The sequence below is a fragment of the Neoarius graeffei genome, chromosome 18 (assembly GCF_027579695.1).
Source record: "Neoarius graeffei isolate fNeoGra1 chromosome 18, fNeoGra1.pri, whole genome shotgun sequence".
Lineage (NCBI taxonomy): Eukaryota > Metazoa > Chordata > Actinopteri > Siluriformes > Ariidae > Neoarius > Neoarius graeffei.
The window spans coordinates 25,911,612-25,929,894 of record NC_083586.1 but is presented as its reverse complement, the minus strand read 5'-3'; the positions used below and the strand labels follow the sequence as shown (position 1 = coordinate 25,929,894).

Here is an 18,283-nt window from a genome sequence, read left to right as displayed (position 1 = left end):
TGCCACACACACTAATGCAACCCCATACCATCAGAGATGCAGGCTTTTGAACTGAACGCTGATAACAACTTGGGTCGTCCTTCTCCTCTTTAGTCCGAATGACACGGCGTCCCTGATTTCCATAAAGAACTTCAAATTTTGATTCGTCTGACCACAGAACAGTTTTCCAATTTGCCACAGTCCATTTTAAATGAGCCTTGGCCCAGAGAAGACGTCTGCGCTTCTGGATCATGTTTAGATACAGCTTCTTCTTTGAACTATAGAGTTTTAGCTGGCAACGGCGGATGGCACGGTGAATTGTGTTCACAGATAATGTTCTCTGGAAATATTCCTGAGCCCATTTTGTGATTTCCAATACAGAAGCATGCCTGTATGTGATGCAGTGCCGTCTAAGGGCCCGAAGATCACAGGCACCCAGTATGGTTTTCCGGCCTTGACCCTTAAGCACAGAGATTCTTCCAGATTCTCTGAATCTTTTGATGATATTATGCACTGTAGATGATGATATGTTCAAACACTTTGAAATTTTACACTGTCGAACTCCTTTCTGATATTGCTCCACTATTTGTCGGCGCAGAATTAGGGGGATTGGTGATCCTCTTCCCATCTTTACTTCTGAGAGCCGCTGCCACTCCAAGATGCTCTTTTTATACCCAGTCATGTTAATAACCTATTGCCAGTTGACCTAATGAGTTGCAATTTGGTCCTCCAGCTGTTCCTTTTTTGTACCTTTAACTTTTCTAGCTTCTAATTGCCCCTGTCCCAACTTTTTTGAGATGTGTTGCTGTCATGAAATTTCAAATGAGCCAATATTTGGCATGAAATTTCAAAATGTCTCACTTTCGACATTTAATATGTTGTCTATGTTCTATTGTGAATACAATATCTGTTTCTGAGATTTGTAAATTATTGCATTCCGTTTTTATTTACAATTTATACTTTGTCCCAACTTTTTTGGAATTGGGGTTGTAATATGCCTTGTTGATGATGGCCAGAACAAGGTTGTCAACGCATCTCCCATAACCTAGTATGGAACAGAACGGGACGGAATAGACTGTCACGTATTTTAATGTGGTGTCACGTATTTTCTTATATTTGCCTTCTGGGTTTTTATATGTTGTTCCGTCCCATGTATAACAAGTGTTCCGTCCTGCAATACCATTTTTGTGACATTTATTTACATCATGTATAATCTTACTTTTTTTTGTTCCAGTTTCACAGAGACATCCATCACGTCCACCATTTTATTAACTGGTACTTACATTAGTCACCCCGCCTTTATAGATGAACCCGTCCCGTCACGTATGATAAAGTTAGAAGAAAAACAAAATATATTGTTTAGTTGTTTTATTGTCAAAACATATAACTTAACTCCTATTTATTCATCTATTTTACAATTTCTTGCTTCTTCCCCTACCGCTACCTTTTCGTTTCTTCAGCTGACATTGTATACATTTCAAGTTCTTATCTTTTTTGATCTGTGCTTCTGTATTATGACCCACGTTTTCACAATCAGTGTCAAACCACATTTTACATTCATTGCACATAAAATAAAAATCTGAATCTTCTGGTAACTTACAACTACAGTAAAGCCTTTCTACATGAATGGTTCTATATCTATCAGTTTTCTCAACAATTTTATGTGGGAACATGGTAAAGAGTTTGTTTTGTATACAAGTATGTAAGTGCTCTCTCATGACCCTAACATCATACTTGACAGTACATGGGTCAATGCCATGTAAAATACTGACACAGTTTGCTATGGCAAATACACCACAGGAATTAGTATCAGGTTGTGATTGAACATCTACAAATTTCAAAACTAGTGACATTGATGACACTGGTCTTGCAAACCGAGCCACACTTCTTAAACATGTTAACCTGAGATAGTTGCCTCTTCCACTGTCTAACACAGCAACATCTCCATCATGACAGTTAAAAGTGGAGACAACTTTCCAGTGAGAACCCATCCCAACAGGATGGCGCTCGTTCCACCACACGGGATTTCTTTGTGACGTCACGCGGAGGGATATTCCGTAATTGAAGTTCCGGGCTTTTAGAGTTCCGGGCTTTTAGATCAATTTCGATTGAAAATATCGTGAATATAAGGTTAATACAATGTGATGGGATATAATAATACTGGATAATCAAAGAATACATGACAGTGATGCATGTGAGTACAAGATGTTAAGTATGAAACCCCTGAATATTTAGAAAACCTAACGTTATTGTAATGTACCATCCCGTTCCAGTTCATACTTTCCGTACTGGGTTATGGGAGACACCGTCGTCAATGTCAACCCACTTTAAGACTTCCAGAACAATCCCATCATCTCCACAACTTTTCCCAGCTTTCAAAGATTGTTTGGCATCTCGATACTCAAGTGTAAACGGTCCGTCATCAATGGGAAGATCAAAGAATATTGATTCCATCTCCTCATCTGCATCTTGGACTGTTGGAGGGTTACCAAGCAGAGTTTTAAAGTGGCAGACCCACAAGTTGACTCTGTCATCTGTTTCACCATCAATTTGACTGGGACAAGATGATTGGTCCCCGGCAATCTCCCTGACCAATCTCCAGCCTGCTGGGTGCTGGTTACTAGCACAACATGGCTCAGCTTGTTCAACTTTTCTGGCCAGATCTTCCACCAGAAAAGATAGCTAGATAGATTTTCCTTTGATTGACTGTAGGCTCTGCCATCTTCCCCATCACGTGCTATAAAAGCATTGTAGGCCTCGTGCACATCCTGATGCACTTCAGCAACTCATAGGTCTGACGAGAAAAGCCTGTCCTTTCTTCTCCTTGTTACAGGGATTAACAGCTCCTTAGCCGCCTCGCTGTTGGCTTCTACAAAGCGTGCATACCGCGAGGTTCCTGTTTTACCGATGTCACCCAAAAGAAGCTTCCCTCTCTGAAGCTATTCTGATTGAGTCTCAAAAGAGGGTCCAGGGGAGGTCTTATTCTATTCAAATACAATACACAGCAATCGAACAAAACAACTGGTCCAGGACCATCTGAGTGAGGTGCAATCGAAGTGTAGCACAGTTCATTTGCAGCCAGAAAGTGATTCAATCCTGAATGGACTCAAATACAGGAAATGAATCAAACATGCCATGCGTTTTGGTTTGTAAACTGCACCAGATCTAAGTGAGCTAAATGAGTGCTTTGGGGATTTGGGCTGAAAATAAGCAATGGGTGTGATACATAAAATGTTTTAAGCTAGTTATTTCTTGTAATTATCTGGGGCAGTGGTGGTTACCCTACCTTTTTACCCCTATCCACATCAACCCCCCCACAGAGGTGGGAAAAAGATGTAGCTAACCAAACAATCAAACATTTCTGTAATTATCTAGTAATATATTGAGTGTTTGTTGTGCATGGGTGATTTTTATGATTTGACAAAAGTTAGTTTATTTTTTTCCATCATTTTATTTTAAGAGAAAACAAACCAAACCAAATAGTGCATGATCCAAAAGTATACGTTATGTTTTCTCAACAACCAGACTTATAGATGTGAAAGCTCCCTAATGATAGCCGCTACCTAATATTTAGAAATGTTAGTCCACATCACATCTCTCACTGACCATAATCATTTGGGTTGCAGCACCCTGATTGCACTCCTGTGTTCTACATTTACGGCAGTAGCCAGCTGGAGGTCAGATGGCGAGTGCTTAGGCTCTTCCAACAAACTGTTCGTAAGGTAACATAGTTCAGTTTTGACAATGTTTACTTTTGTTGAGGTATAATTTTATTACTATACATATTTGCTGATATGATTGTGATATTTTGGGTTCCAGTAGTATTGGGTACTAACAGTTATTGCCACTGTTTCTTTGTCTTTATGGAGTGCTATAAAAAAGAATAAATCTCTAAAATAATAAGAAAATAAATAAAAATAAAAGAATATGGGAATAAATGTTTTTCTTTATTGGCTTTGCTATTCCCTATCGCTTTCCCTATTGCTTTCTCTTTTTGCCATTTTTTCTTTTGCTTGAAGGGCTAAACTGTCAATCAACTGCCTTTGGGCCAGTCAAGTCATTTTACACAGAAAAACAATATGAGGAATTGACTACTCCATCTGGGTAGGAAGACCCACCCAAAGCCAGTTGATTGACTGCTTGTCCCTTCAAGCAAAAGAAACAGCAGTCGGGATTTAAAAAAAAAAAGCAATACGGAAAAATACAAAAACAGGGAATAGCAAAAGCAATAAAGAAAATCATTTATTTTCTTATTCTTTCATTGATATTTCTGTGTTTATTTTCCTATTCTTTTATTTTTGGTATTTATTTTCATGTTAATTTATTTTTATTTATTTTCTTATTCTTTTTCAACCTTTATTTTCTTATTTTTTACAGATGTATTTTATGGCACTCTTGTGACTCCATATGTATTAATTAGCCATGTCAATAAACAAACAAACAAACAAACAAACAAACAAACAAACAAACAGTTTTGTCTACTCACTGGATTTTGGTTTGGATTGTAGATCTCCTCATTCCAGATTAAGCTATCAATTTGAAACCTTTAAATAAACTGGTTTTCACATACAAAATATTAAAAATATTATAACCCATGCCCTGTGATGACTTGGCGACTTGTCCAGGGTGTACCCCGCCTTTTGCTTGTAGTCAGCTGGGATAGGCTCCAGCTTGCCTGCGACCCTGTAGAACAGGATAAAGCGGCTAGAGATAATGAGATGAGATGAGATTATAACCCATACAAAGAACCCATATAAGGGAATAATAGAAAAATTTTAAATGTTTTTTTAATTACATTTACCAGGTTTTTAGTGATTTCTTCATTATAAAAAGCCAAAATCTACAAAAAAAGGCAAAAAAAAAAAAAAAAAGTAAAGCAATATTGATCAGAATGTTATTTGTTTAGGTCATTCTGCAAGTCCGTATGAAAAAGAGGCTGCTACAGTTGCAAGAACAAGCTTCCAGTACAAAGAAGCAAGTCAGAGGAGAAAAAGACAAAAGTGAGACGAAATATTTATTTTTCTATTTATGAACACTAAATGAATTACATTAAGTTTATGAACTTTGTCATATGGGTTGATTGCATGATGAAGACTTTTTTTTAATGTCCAATTTTTTTTTTTTGGTTGTGTGGTAGTCTGAACATTAGCGCAATTCTTGTTTAAAATTGCACATCACATTCCAAGTATTTAAACACTTGCCAAATATATGCTTGATTTTTATATTTTTTAAATATGCCTTTATTCATCAATGTCCCACGTACACCAAAAACAATAATTACACAGGATAAAATCACAGGTTTGAATGTTTGTCTTTAATCTCTTGTTCTAGGCATACATGAACAGCAACAACTTTTAAATATGTCATCAGAAAAGCTGCTGCCCTTCACATTGCCCACATTTCTTTCTACAAACCACCCTGACAAACTTGTGAGTACCACTATTGCAAAAAGAGAATCAGAAATATGTTCAAATTGTTCTACTTTGGTCTCGTCAGAACATAATACATTTTGTCGCATGATTTGGGGTGATTGTTTTTATATCTGAGAAAGCCACCCTACCTCATAGCCCAGACATATGAAGAATGTGAGACATTGTCGCGTGCAGGGAGTGACCAAATATGCCAGTTACTCCATAGGTCTCTTGGCAGCCTCGCTGATAAATATCCATAATGTCCTTTTGTCTCTTTTGGATGGACATTCTGTGCTTGGTAATGTAATATAAAAAAAACAGTACACCATTTTCTTCACTTGTTAATGATGGGCTTCACGGTATTCCATGGTACATCTAATGTTTTGTAAATTCTTTTGTACCCCTCTTGATCAATATTTTATAAGCTTGTGGACCATGACTTCAGCAGTTGTTTGATAAGATATCAAGAAAATTTTACAAAAAGCTGATCTCTATTTAAAATTTATCAGAATCACTTAATTCCTGACAGGTGTATGATAATTACTTTTGAACATATGTTTGTATGTGACTGGTATATTCTGAGCACAATCACATGCTCCATTATAAACGGGTGTTGCTTATGCAGCTAAGTTATTGGAAGTTTTTTCTTCCCTTTTCCCTTTTTTCCACTTAAATTTTGTGGGTTGCTATATCACATTAAAGGTGGAAAAAATCTGACATGATTTATCTTTGCTGAAATTTTTACATCACAAAAATCTGTCATTTAATAGGGTCTGTAGACTCTTTTTTTATACTCACTAAATATTATATATCCAATAGAGTAATTTCCAAAATAAAATATTTAATTTATCCATATGTCCTTTTGGAAGATATCTTGGTATTTGGTCTTAGAAAATTAAGTTGGTTTATTTGTAGATATTTATTTCCAGATGCATCCGATGTTGCACACAGCATTCTAGAGATATTTCAGTATCACTGTAGAAAATCTAATGATCATATTCTGTATATAACAAATCTTGATAATTATGTTTCATCACTTTATTTGTTTTTTAGGCCATTAACAAACTTGGAAATGTTCATGTGGGGCTGATTGAAGAAGATTCAACTTCCACCATTCCATCTTTTAAACCAAAGGTATTCTATCTTTTAAAAGATCAGATCTATCTATCTATCTATCTATCTATCTATCTATCTATCTACCGTATTTGGTGGCATGCAAAAGTTTGGGTATCCTTGTTCAAAATTTCTCATCTCATCTCATCTCATTATCTCTAGCCGCTTTATCCTTCTACAGGGTCGCAGGCAAGCTGGAGCCTATCCCAGCTGACTACGGGCGAAAGGCGGGGTACACCCTGGACAAGTCGCCAGGTCATCACAGGGCTGACACATAGACACAGACAACCATTCACACTCACATTCACACCTACGGTCAATTTAGAGTCACCAGTTAACCTAACCTGCATGTCTTTGGACTGTGGGGGAAACCGGAGCACCCGGAGGAAACCCACGCGGACACGGGGAGAACATGCAAACTCCGCACAGAAAGGCCCTTGCCGGCCCCGGGGCTCGAACCCAGGACCTTCTTGCTGTGAGGCGACAGCGCTAACCACTACACCACCGTGCCGCCGTTCAAAATTTCTGTTACTGTGAATTGCTAAGCAAATAAAAGATGACCTGATTTCCAAAAGGCATAAAGTTAAAGATTACATATTTCTTTAATATTTTAAACAAGATTACTTTTTAATTCCATCTTTTATAGCTTCAAAGTAACAAAAAAGGAAAAGGACCCCAAGCAAAAGTTTGGGTACCCTGTATGGTCAGCACTTAGTAACACCCTCTTTGGCAGGTATCACACTTTTTGTAGCTAGCTAAGAGTCTTTCAATTCATGTTTGAGAGATTTTCACTCACTATTCCTTGCAAATTTCTAGTTCTGTGAGATTATTTGGCTGTCTTGCATGCATTACTCTTTTGAGGTGTATCCACAGATTTTTGATGATGTTTAGGTTGGGGGACTGTGAAGGCCATGGCAAAACCTTCAGCTTGTTCCTCTTGAAGTAGTTCATTGTGGATTTTGAGGTGTATTTAGGATCATTATCCTGTTGTAGAATCCATCCTCTTTTCATCTTCAGCTTTTTTACAGACAGTGTGATGTTTGCTTCCAGAATTTGGTGGTATTTAATTGAATTCATTCCCTTGTCATGGAAGTCTGAACCTCAAAAGTAACCAAAATTACACTTACATGAATGAAGTTACCTTGAAGTTCTTTTATTGTAGAAACAATCCAAGCACTGAGTGATATCCAGGATACACACTGAATTCTTAGCCTTCCACCAGTAATTTTAAACCTTTGGTGCTGTACCCTTTAAATATCGTTCCTCCAGGAACTATGATGTAATGGTTGCTATGACAAAATGAAAATACCTTGAAAACAAACAAATTGTCTTAAAATACTTATTGTACCAGGGCCAATCAGATTCGGGTAAGAATGAATACTTTCTTTTGATTGGTTGCCTTTTACTGCCTTGTACGGTATTTGTAAGTAACGAACTACCTCAGTCAGATTCAAAATGCATCTTCAAGTAAGCGACCACATGCACGATTTCCAACAGAACAAGTGGCAGAAATTCTTATGACTGTTGGTAGTGGTGACGAATGTAGCACAGATAGTGAAACTGGCAGTCTTTCAAGTGGAGAAGAGTTCAATTTGGACCAAAGTAGTATTAATCAATAAATACCTACAAATACTACCAAACATAGTGCAGTTGTTTTGCTTATTTATTAAGCTTTAAAATTATATATAGCATAATGGGTATCCTGAAGCCCAGTCTCAAGCTATTTTTGTTTAAATAGGCTTTAGTGAAAATAGGGGAATTTTGGGCAGGCACCAAAAGGCACCAAAGGTTTAAACTCTGTCCTGCTACAAGGGACCACCCATAGAAATGGCCCTAAACAAAATGGGGGCTCCGATTAAATAATTGGAAAAGGACTTTTCTTCTTTCTTTATGCAATTGTGTAACCAGGAAATTCATTATAGATTTAACAAGAAGTCTATTTTGTTGAAGTTATCAGCTGTTCATTGATGGTGACTTGAGTGCAAAACTGTTCATGACAAATGCAGCCTTAAAATTATCATGCCAATTGTACTCCTAAGCCATTGTCGCAAGACTGTAAGTGTCCAGAGCCATCTTCTGTGTGTATCTTTAGACTGTCCTTATGGGGCCATCCTCCACAGAAGTGAAGTGAACTCCAGCCAGTAGTTAGGGCATCAAGATGGATCAGGCAGGTCCAAAGAGCAGGAGAGGCCAGCATCACTGGTATCTCAGGATTGATATGTAACTCAACACAGAAAGAGAAAGAGAGAGAGAGAGAGAGAGAGAGACAGATTGTTGGGTATGTCCGTTGCCACCTAATTGAGAAGAACAGTGTACATTGTGCACCAAGTGCAAGCAGGGACTCTAGCAATACTAAATGGAACAGCATAACTAAAAAGGAGAGCCAGAAGGTAATGCAGACATGAGGGCATCCTGGGACATAAAGCAGCCAGTCACTCCACCATCAACAAACCTGAGTGAATGTGTAGGGGGGCCTGCATCTATATATCCCAGTTTATCAAAATTCTCTATGCCTGAGAACCCTCCAGACCTTTTCCTGAAACACTGAGACTGTATCAGAGTCCAGAACACTACTTGGAAGGCTGTTCCATAATTGTGGTGCTCTGTAAGAGAAAGCTCTCTTCCCTGATGTAGCTTCACTATTTGCGTTACCAACAAATAGCCTTCACCTTTTGAACTACATAGGCGTGGCGGGTGATAAAAAACCAGAGGTTTGCTCAGGTGCTGCGGCAGGAGACCATTCAGTGCTTTATAGGTCAATAGTATCATTTTGTAATCAATACAATAGCTACTTGATTGGGAGCCATTCCAGTGTGGATAAAATAGAGCCGATATGGTCATATCTTAGTTAGTAAAGACTCTTGCTGCTGCATTTTGGACCAACTGAAGCTTGTTTATGCACCAACTGGAACATCTAGACAGTAAGGCATTACAATAATCCAACCTACAGGTAATAAAGGCATGCACCAATTTTTCTGCATCGTGCCATGACCTTATATTTCTTAGCAATATTTCTGAGATGAAAAAGGCTATCCTCATCATATTACCCACATGAGTTTCAAATGAAAGAATGCAGTCAGTGATCACCTCAAGGTCTTTTATTGCTGCACCTGAAGAAACAGAAAGGCCATGCAGAGTTATAATCAGAAATCTTACTTCTAGCTGCATGTGGTCCTAGTACAAGTACTTCTGTCTTGTCAGGATTTAGGAGAAGGACATTAATACGCATCTAGTGTCTAATGTCCTTCACACATTCCTCAGTTTTCTTAAGCTGGTGTCTGTCATCTGGCTTTGCTGAAACATGCAACTGTGTGTCATCAGCATAACAGTGGAAAACAAGTGTTGCCAGGCAAAACAAACTTCACCCGATTGCACTTATGATGAATATGAAGGAAAATATCACAAAAAAAAAGATTTTGACCTTTCTGGTGACCTTGACCTTGATTTTGACCTTGTGTGTGAACATACTTGGCTAATAAACATGGTTCTGATTCTGATTCTCTGTTGCTGTCAGCCAATCAGAACACATTGTACTGCATGATTGTTACACTCTTACATTCTTACAGCATGATGACATAGTGGCTACTGCCTCTATATGAAGCAGTAGCCACAAAAACCTTGACCTTGACTGGATGACCCCCAAAATGCTGGAGGTTCTATTTGAGACCAATGCTCATCTATCCTGAAAGTTTCATGAAGATTGGTCCAGCTGTTTTCCCATAACATAATTTACAAAAAACAAACAAACAAACAAACCCAACTGAAAACAATACACCCCCCCCCCCCCCCCCCCCCCCCGCCCTGGTGGACTCCATCCTGGGTGAGGTAATAATACCAACAACAGTCCAGTTCTTTCTCTCCTTAGCCCAGGTAAGATGCTTCTGTCATTGTCTCTGGTCCAGGAGTGGCTTGATATTAGGAATATGATAGTTATAGCCCCTTTCCTGAAGAAGTTTGTGTGTAGTTGTTCTTGATGCACTGACACCAGCCTCAGTCCACTCCTCGTGCAGCTCTCCCATGTTCTTGAATCAACTTTTCTTGACAACCCCCTCAAGGCTGCGGTCATCCCTGTTGCTTGTGTACTTTTTCCAGCCAGCCTTTTCAGCAATGAGTTATGTTGATGATTGTCTTTTGCACAACTGTCAAGTCAGCAGTCTTCCCCATGATTGTGGTTGCGTGTACTGAACTGGACTAAGAGATACATGGTATTTATACTGTATCAAACAAATATGGACATGAGTATTTTACTGGGAAATACGCTACCCATATTTTTCATACAAGCTACATCTGGGACATGGAGAACCAAAACTGTAACATATCTCTGTGTCAGAAATGCCAGGCAACTTATGGATGCAATCGTGGAGAAGTGTGCATTGCAAACTTGTAAACAAATCCAAATCATAATCCAAAATTGTCATCAGATGAAGTGAAGGTCGAGCAAAGCACAGTCAGAGTGTCAGAGGAAAAACAGGAATCAAAGTCAGGAAAGGCAGAATCTAAGTCGTAAATGGAGAGTTGTAATAAAGTAAGTCAAGGCTTGGTATAGTTAGGTATGGGAATGCTGAGCAATCCTTCGCAGAGATTGTGCAGAAGGAGAGTGCTTATATTTGTTTGGGGAAACATGATTCAGGTGTGGAACTGATTAGAATTCAACAGAGGGTGGAGCTTGCTGGGAGTTGTAGTCTGCAGAGGCCATGTTTGGAGGCTGCCATGAAACCAGGTGAAGAAGAGGGACCAGCATGCCTGACAGGGGTTCAGACATTTAGCAGATTTAAGATATTCCAAGTGCTTGTGGTCTGTGTATATTACAAAGGGGTGTGTAGCTCCCACGAGCCAGTGTCTTCATTCCTCCAATGCCAGTTTTACCATCAAGAGCTCTCGATGACCAATATCATAATTCTGTTCAGCCGTTGTAAGTTTTCTGGAAAAAATGCCACTGGGTATAATTTGGGCCTCTCTCCAAAACACTGAGAGAGCACCACCCTGACTCCTGTTTCTGAGGCATCGACCTCCACAATTAATGGTTTTGTGGGGTCAGGATGCTTGAGTGTAGGAGCTGAGGTGAAGGCAGATTTGAGCTGGGTGAATACCTCCTCAGCCACCTCAGTCCATTTGAAACATTTGGCCCCCTTCTTTAGTAGAGATGTGAGGGGAGCAGCAATAGAGCTGAAGCCCTAGATGAAGCGATGGTAAAAGTTTGCAAATCCTAAGAATCATTGAAGCTCCTTAGCTGGGTGTTGGCCATGTCGTGACCACTGATATTTTGTCTGTGCCTATACTGACTCCCTCAACACTTATCACATATCCTAGAAATGTAATTTGAGAAACATGGAACGCACACTTTTCTGCCTTAATGTACAGATGGTTGGCTAGGAGCCATTCGAGCACTGTCTCAATGTGTTTGTTTTGGCTTACTTCATCAGAGGAGTAGATGAGAATGTCATCTATGTAGGCAATGACATATTGGCCAAGCATGTCTCTGAGCACGTCATTAATAAGGTACTGAAAAATGCTGGGTGCGCAAAATATCCCATATGGCATTACACAATATTGAAAGTGTCCCACGGTAGTGCTGAATGCAGTCTTCCACTCATCCCCCTCTTGAATTCTTACTAGGTTGTAGGAGCTCCTAAGATCAAGCTTTGTAAAGATTTGTGCTGAGTGTAGCTGTTCTAGGGCAGAAGGGACTAGAGGTAAGGGATATGGATTTGACAGTGACTTGGTTCAAACCCGATAATCAATGCATGGCCTGAGCCCCCCCTCTCCACAAAAAAAAGAATCCAGCTGATGCAGGCAATGTAGAACGATGAATGCATCCTTGCTGTAGTTCTTGTATGTACTTTTCCATGGCTTTTTGTTCTGAGATAGCTAGGGTATAAATGCAGCAGTGTGGAGGCTTGGTGCCAGGAAGGAAGTCGATCGCACAGTCGTACAGCCTGTGAGGTGGTAGACCATTGACCTTTCCTTTACTAAATACTTCTCTGTATTGACTGTCGCATGGTGGGATATGAACTGTGTTGATGGGATCAAGGCTCTCTACAGAAGTGGAGGCTATAGTGAGTGCAGGCAGGCAGGCAGAGACAGTGCTGCTGGCATGACAGTGACCATTTTGTAATTTCTCTGTGTTGCTTGGAGATATGTGGGTCATGAAGTTGCAGCCAGGGAAAGTCTAGGATAATGGCTTGACTTTGTGTGTGGGTGACAAATAGTGAAATGGTCTCTATGTGTAAAGCACTGACCTGGAGCTCAAGAGGTAAGGTGCAGGTGGTGAGAATCCCCCCCTCCCCCAAATGGATCTGCTATCAATGGCCTCAATGCTCACAGGCTGCGGGAGCTCCCGTGTGGGTATTTGGAGTTTCTGGGCAACTGTGAAATTGCCGGCCACCCTGGAATCTATCAGAGCAGAGAGAATATGTGATGATTTGGGGAGCTTTAACAATACATTGACCTGAAACAGCTGGTGTGGTGGTGATAAGGTGGGACTTACCAGTAGGTTAGTAGGAGTTCTGGTAGCTCCCTTGGTTTCAGCGACTCTCCTCGGGCCTGACAGAACATTGTGCCAACAGGTGATCAGTTCCTCTGTAGTAAAAGCACAGGCCCTCCCACCATCTTCGTTCACATTCTGAATGGGCTAAATGAGCATGAGAGATTTTCATGGGTTTGGGAGTTGTGGAAATCTGGGTGTTCGGGATGGAACCTTGTAACATCGGCCTGTTGCAGAGGAGGTTGTCCAGCCTGATGGTTAGGTTGATTAAAGGGTCCAGGGTTTGTTGTTCATCCCTCCAGACTAGTTCTGTGATAATTAGGGGATCGAGTTCCTGATTAAAAGCGGCCTTCAATGCCAGCTCATTCCACCCACTCCCAGCAGAAAGTGTGGAACTCTAGCACATATTCAATAACTCTCTAATCTCCCTGTTGTATGATCAATAGCCGATCACTGACCTCTACGCCCTCAGGCTGATGGTTGAACACCCTCTTAAATAATGCCACAAAATGCTTATACAAGGTTGTGGGCTTGCCACCCTTCTCCCAGACAGCGATTGCCCAATGGAGTGCCTTTCCAGTGAGTAAATTGATGAACTGTGCAGTTTTCTGCTGATTAGTCGTACCTAGTTGAGTAGTGAAGTAAAGCGAGCACTGAAGCAGGAAGCCTTTACATTCTGAAACTTCCCTGGAAAACTTATCTGGTTGGGGCACCAGCAAAGCACTCGTGGTGGGTGCGGGATGTGCTAGAAGTGCCTGTGACACCACAGTGGTGAACTGTGAAATGCAGACATCCAGATCACTTAACATCTGCTGGTGTTCCCCAAGTAAACATCCCTGTGCCAAAAGAGCAGTTTGCGATGTCTCCTCTGCTGCAGCCATGATATTAGCAAAGTATTCTGTCAGAAATGCCAGGCAACTTACGGATGCAATCGCAGAGAAGCATCTGCTGCAAACTCATAAATAAATCCAAATCGTAATCCAAAATCATGGTTAGCTGAAGCGAAGGTTAAGCGAAGCACAGTCAGGGTGTCAGAGGAAAAACAGGAATCAAAGTCAGGAAAGGCAGAAACTAAGTCGTAAACTGAGAGTCATACTAAAGTAAGTCAAGGCTTGGTATCGTCAGGTATGGGAACGCTGAGTGATACTTCACAGAGATTGTGCAGAAGGAAAGTGCTTATATTTGTTTGGGGAAACATGATTCAGGTGCAAAACTGATTAGAATTCAACAGAGGGTGGAGCTTGCTTGGAGTTGTAGACCGCAGAGGCCATGTTTGGAGGCTGCCATGAACTTGGAGCTTCTGCATGATCCATGACAATATGTCACTTGTGAGGAAATTGATGAATTGTTTTGAGGTACTTTTTGTTTGTGAACATGTCAATATATATATATATTAAAAAAAAAGAAAATCACATGTTGGCTTGAAGATATGAAGTTTATCTTATGTTGAAAAACTCACATTTTTCATACAAAATACATTATGGATCTGAGTGACATATTTTCTGATATTTCACTCCGATGACGTCACTCCCAGTGTTTTCTCACTGACGAGATGCACGTTGTCATAATGGTGACTTAGTTCAAAATTAAAATTCTTTTGATTAACTTGCATATTTTTTGTCAGTGTGTCCATATAATATAACGAATATTACATGGTGGCACAAAGATATAAAGTTTATCTTTTCATGTTGAAAATTATATCACTCATTCACTTCGCTCACTCGTGTTAAACTTCATATCTTCACGCAACTGTGTAATATTCTGTTGTAATAAGACTCAAGGGTGGGAGGAATACTGATGTGGACGGGGGGGAATTTGCCCCTTTCCCAAATCCCAGCATGCACTGCACACTGGGAACTTCTGGTGGGTAGGCTCACGGTGTTGATAATGGTACAAAAACAAATATTGGGTTATATAATCTTTTTTGAATATACAACATTTAATGCTTACCAGAGGTTTAACTTTGACATGGCATACTTGAGGCTGAGCAACAATCATCTTAGCCGCTGCCTGCTTGTACATTTGACTCTAATTTAATGCCTTTTACCTCTTCTGCTTTCCAGTGCAACCAGGAACATACTACATTGATCCCAGTGGTCCACGGTGGTGAATAAAATATTTGGAAAGTAATTACTGATGATCCACTTCATGAATTGAAGAGATCTCATCCATTTGTATGGGTGTAATACAGACCAGAATTCAGACATTTATTTTCAGATACTATTACACCTGTCACCCCACCGACATCAGATGTTTATCAGTCTGCTGGTCTGACATAGAAATGTTCAAAGAAATTTTAACATTGACATTGATTGAACAGACAGGGGTGAAAGCTATACTGTCAGTCAGTGGGGTCTGCAGAATGCAGTGGCAGTGCAGTCATTCAGAGCCAAAGACAATGCAATAATATAAGAATGACCGATTAAAAGCTTCTGTGCTGATGAAAAATACCATGGAACTAGTAACTTGACAAATAAAGGCAATCTAATAATAGCATCATATTTCAGCTTACGTCTGATATTGGAACATTGAAAAAGATTAGATAGCCCAATATTTGTTTTTGTACCGTTATCAACAACATGCGCCTAGTCACCGGAAGTTCCCAGCGCGCAATGCATGCTGAGATTTGGGAAAGGGGCGAATGGTGTCAACACAGGCTTTTTGTTCTTTCCTTACTGCTTTTCAGCATATACGTTCACTCATTCATGCGCACACACACACACACACACACACACACACACACACACACACACACACACACACACGTGCTCTGGTTGGGAGAGCTCTCCCTCTTCACTCACTACCTCCTTTTCTTTGCTCCGTCGTCACTGCAACAGACACACACGACATTAATTGACAACAGGTGTAATGACTTTGCCACTCACCTTCCCTGACCCCGCCCTCCATTCACAAACCGTTGCTTGGCCATGCCCCCACTTCCACATATCCACACCACCCGACTCAGGCCGGGGAGCCACCTGGCCTGCAGCGGACTCCCCCCGATGAGACAGAAAGTCCACCAGCACCACCTGTGCCCTCAGCCTGTGGACCACCTCAAATTTAAAAGGCTGGCGGGCTAGATACCAACAGGTGATCCACACGTTGATATCTTTCATATAGTGGAGCCACTGGAGTGGCACGTGGTTCAAACAGAGGGTGAAAGGGTGCCACAGCAGGTAGTACCAGAGGGTGAGGGCCAGCCACTTGATGACCAGGTATTCTTTCTCAATGGTACTGTATTTACTTTCTGACATCAAAAGCTTGGGCAGCACAGTGGTGTAAGTGGTTAGCATAGTCACCTCACAGCAAGAAGGTTCTGGGTTCAAGCCCAGCTGCCGGCAGAGGCCTTTCTGTGCGGAGTTTGCATGTTGTCTGCATGGGTTTCCTCCGGGTGCTCCGGTTTCCCCCACAGTTCAAAGACATGCGGTTAGGTTAATATGGGACGGCCTTGGGCTGAGGTGCCCTTGAGCGAGGCACCTAATTCCCAACTGCTCCCCGGGTGCTGTTAGCATGGCTGCCCACTGCTCTGGGTATGTGTGTGTGCTCATTACTCACGTGTGTGTGCATGTGTGTGTTCACTGCTTCAGATGGGTTAAATGCAGAGAGGAAATTTCACAAGTGTGTGATGAATAAAGTTGTGTTTTCTTTCTTTCTTTTCTTTTGCGGTTGATGTACAGCACTGGGCATTCCTCGCCCTCCACCTTCTGGGACAAAATGGTCCCCAGCCCTCTGTCTGACATGCCTGTCTGTAAAATAAAAGGGAGAGACAAGTCAGGGAGTGTAAAAATGGCCCCCCACACAGTGTAGTTTTTACCTTGATGAAGGACTGTTGGCACTGCACCATCCACTGGACCGGATCTGGTGCTCCCTTTTTAGTGGGCTCAATCAGCGGCTGGTGACATCTGAATTGTTAGGTATGCACCTGCAACAGTAGCCAGCCCCGGGAACTGTCTCACCCGTTTTTTGGTCTTGGGCCTCGGCAGGCCGCAATTGTTGCAGTCTTGTCAATTTGGGGACGCACCCGCCCATGACCCAAGTGGAAACCCAGATACCATACTTCCACCCGCCCAATCACACACTTTTTTGGGTTAGCTGTGAGACCCGCACGCCCCAGCAACTCCAGAATGGCCCTAAGGTGTTCTAGGTGCTGTGGCCAATCATTGCTCTCTCTATACTGTATATATTTATATAAAACAATGTCAAAGATTTAGACACCATGTTGACTTTTCTATAGTCCACACAGAACCGGACCGACCTGTTGGTCTTGGGAACCAGGACCACTGGGCTGCTACAGTCACTGTGGGACTTCTCAATTATTCACATTTCAAGTATGGCCTTGAGTTTGTCACAGACCATCAATTTTTTGTGTTCAGGCAAGCAGTATGGGTGGCTATACACGACCACCCCAGGGGTGTCTCAATGTGGTGTTCTACGAGGTGAGTATGGCCGGGAAGGGGCGAGAACATGTCGGAAAATTCTGCTTGCAACCTAGCAACCTCTGTGAGTTGGGCTGGTGAGAGGTGGTCTTCACAAGAGGCCGGAGTGGCTTGAGTGGTTACTTTCATTTTTATCTCCAGCCCCAGCTCCACCCTCTCCAGAACTACCAATGCCAATGCCACGGGGACCCCCTTGTTTCAATGTTTTAACAGATTGAGGTGGTATATTTGTAACACCGCCCCATCTGTTTGCCTCACCTCATAGTTGACGTTCCCGAGTCACCACATGACCTCAAAGGGCCCTTGCCACTTGGTGATCAATTTTGAGCTCGAAGTGGGCAATAATACAAGCACTTTATCTCCTGGTGTGAACTCTCTAAGGCGCACACCCCTGTTGTACAGCCGGGCTTGATGTTCTTGTGCATGTCATAAATTCTCCTGGATAAAGTGAGTGAATGTGTGGAACTTTGCACGCAGGTCAAGAACGTAAATTTTGTTTTTACTATTTGAAGGTCCCTTCCAATTTTCCCACAGCACATCCAAAATGCCATGAGGCTTATACCCATATAATAATTCAAATGGGGAGAATCCTGAGGAGGCTTGCAGGACCTCTTGTACTGCGAATAACAGGGGCTTGAGCCATTTATCCCAATTACACGCATCTTCACTTACAAACTTCTGAAATAAATTAAGTATTTGTTTGAAGCCTTCTACCCAGCCTGTTTGTGGGTGATAGATGCTGGTACAGATGGCTTTAATCCCCAATAACTCATAAAGCTTACGAAGTGTGTGTGACATAAATGTAGTGCCTTGGTCAGTCAGGATTTCTTTGGGAATCCTGACTCGGGAGATAATTTTAA

General features: G+C 41.3%; 1 pseudogene; it reads left to right on the top strand.

Annotated features, from left to right (window-relative positions):
* Positions 1-18,283, top strand: part of LOC132865749 (cilia- and flagella-associated protein 221-like) — a 53,783-nt pseudogene that overhangs the window by 6,094 nt on the left and 29,406 nt on the right.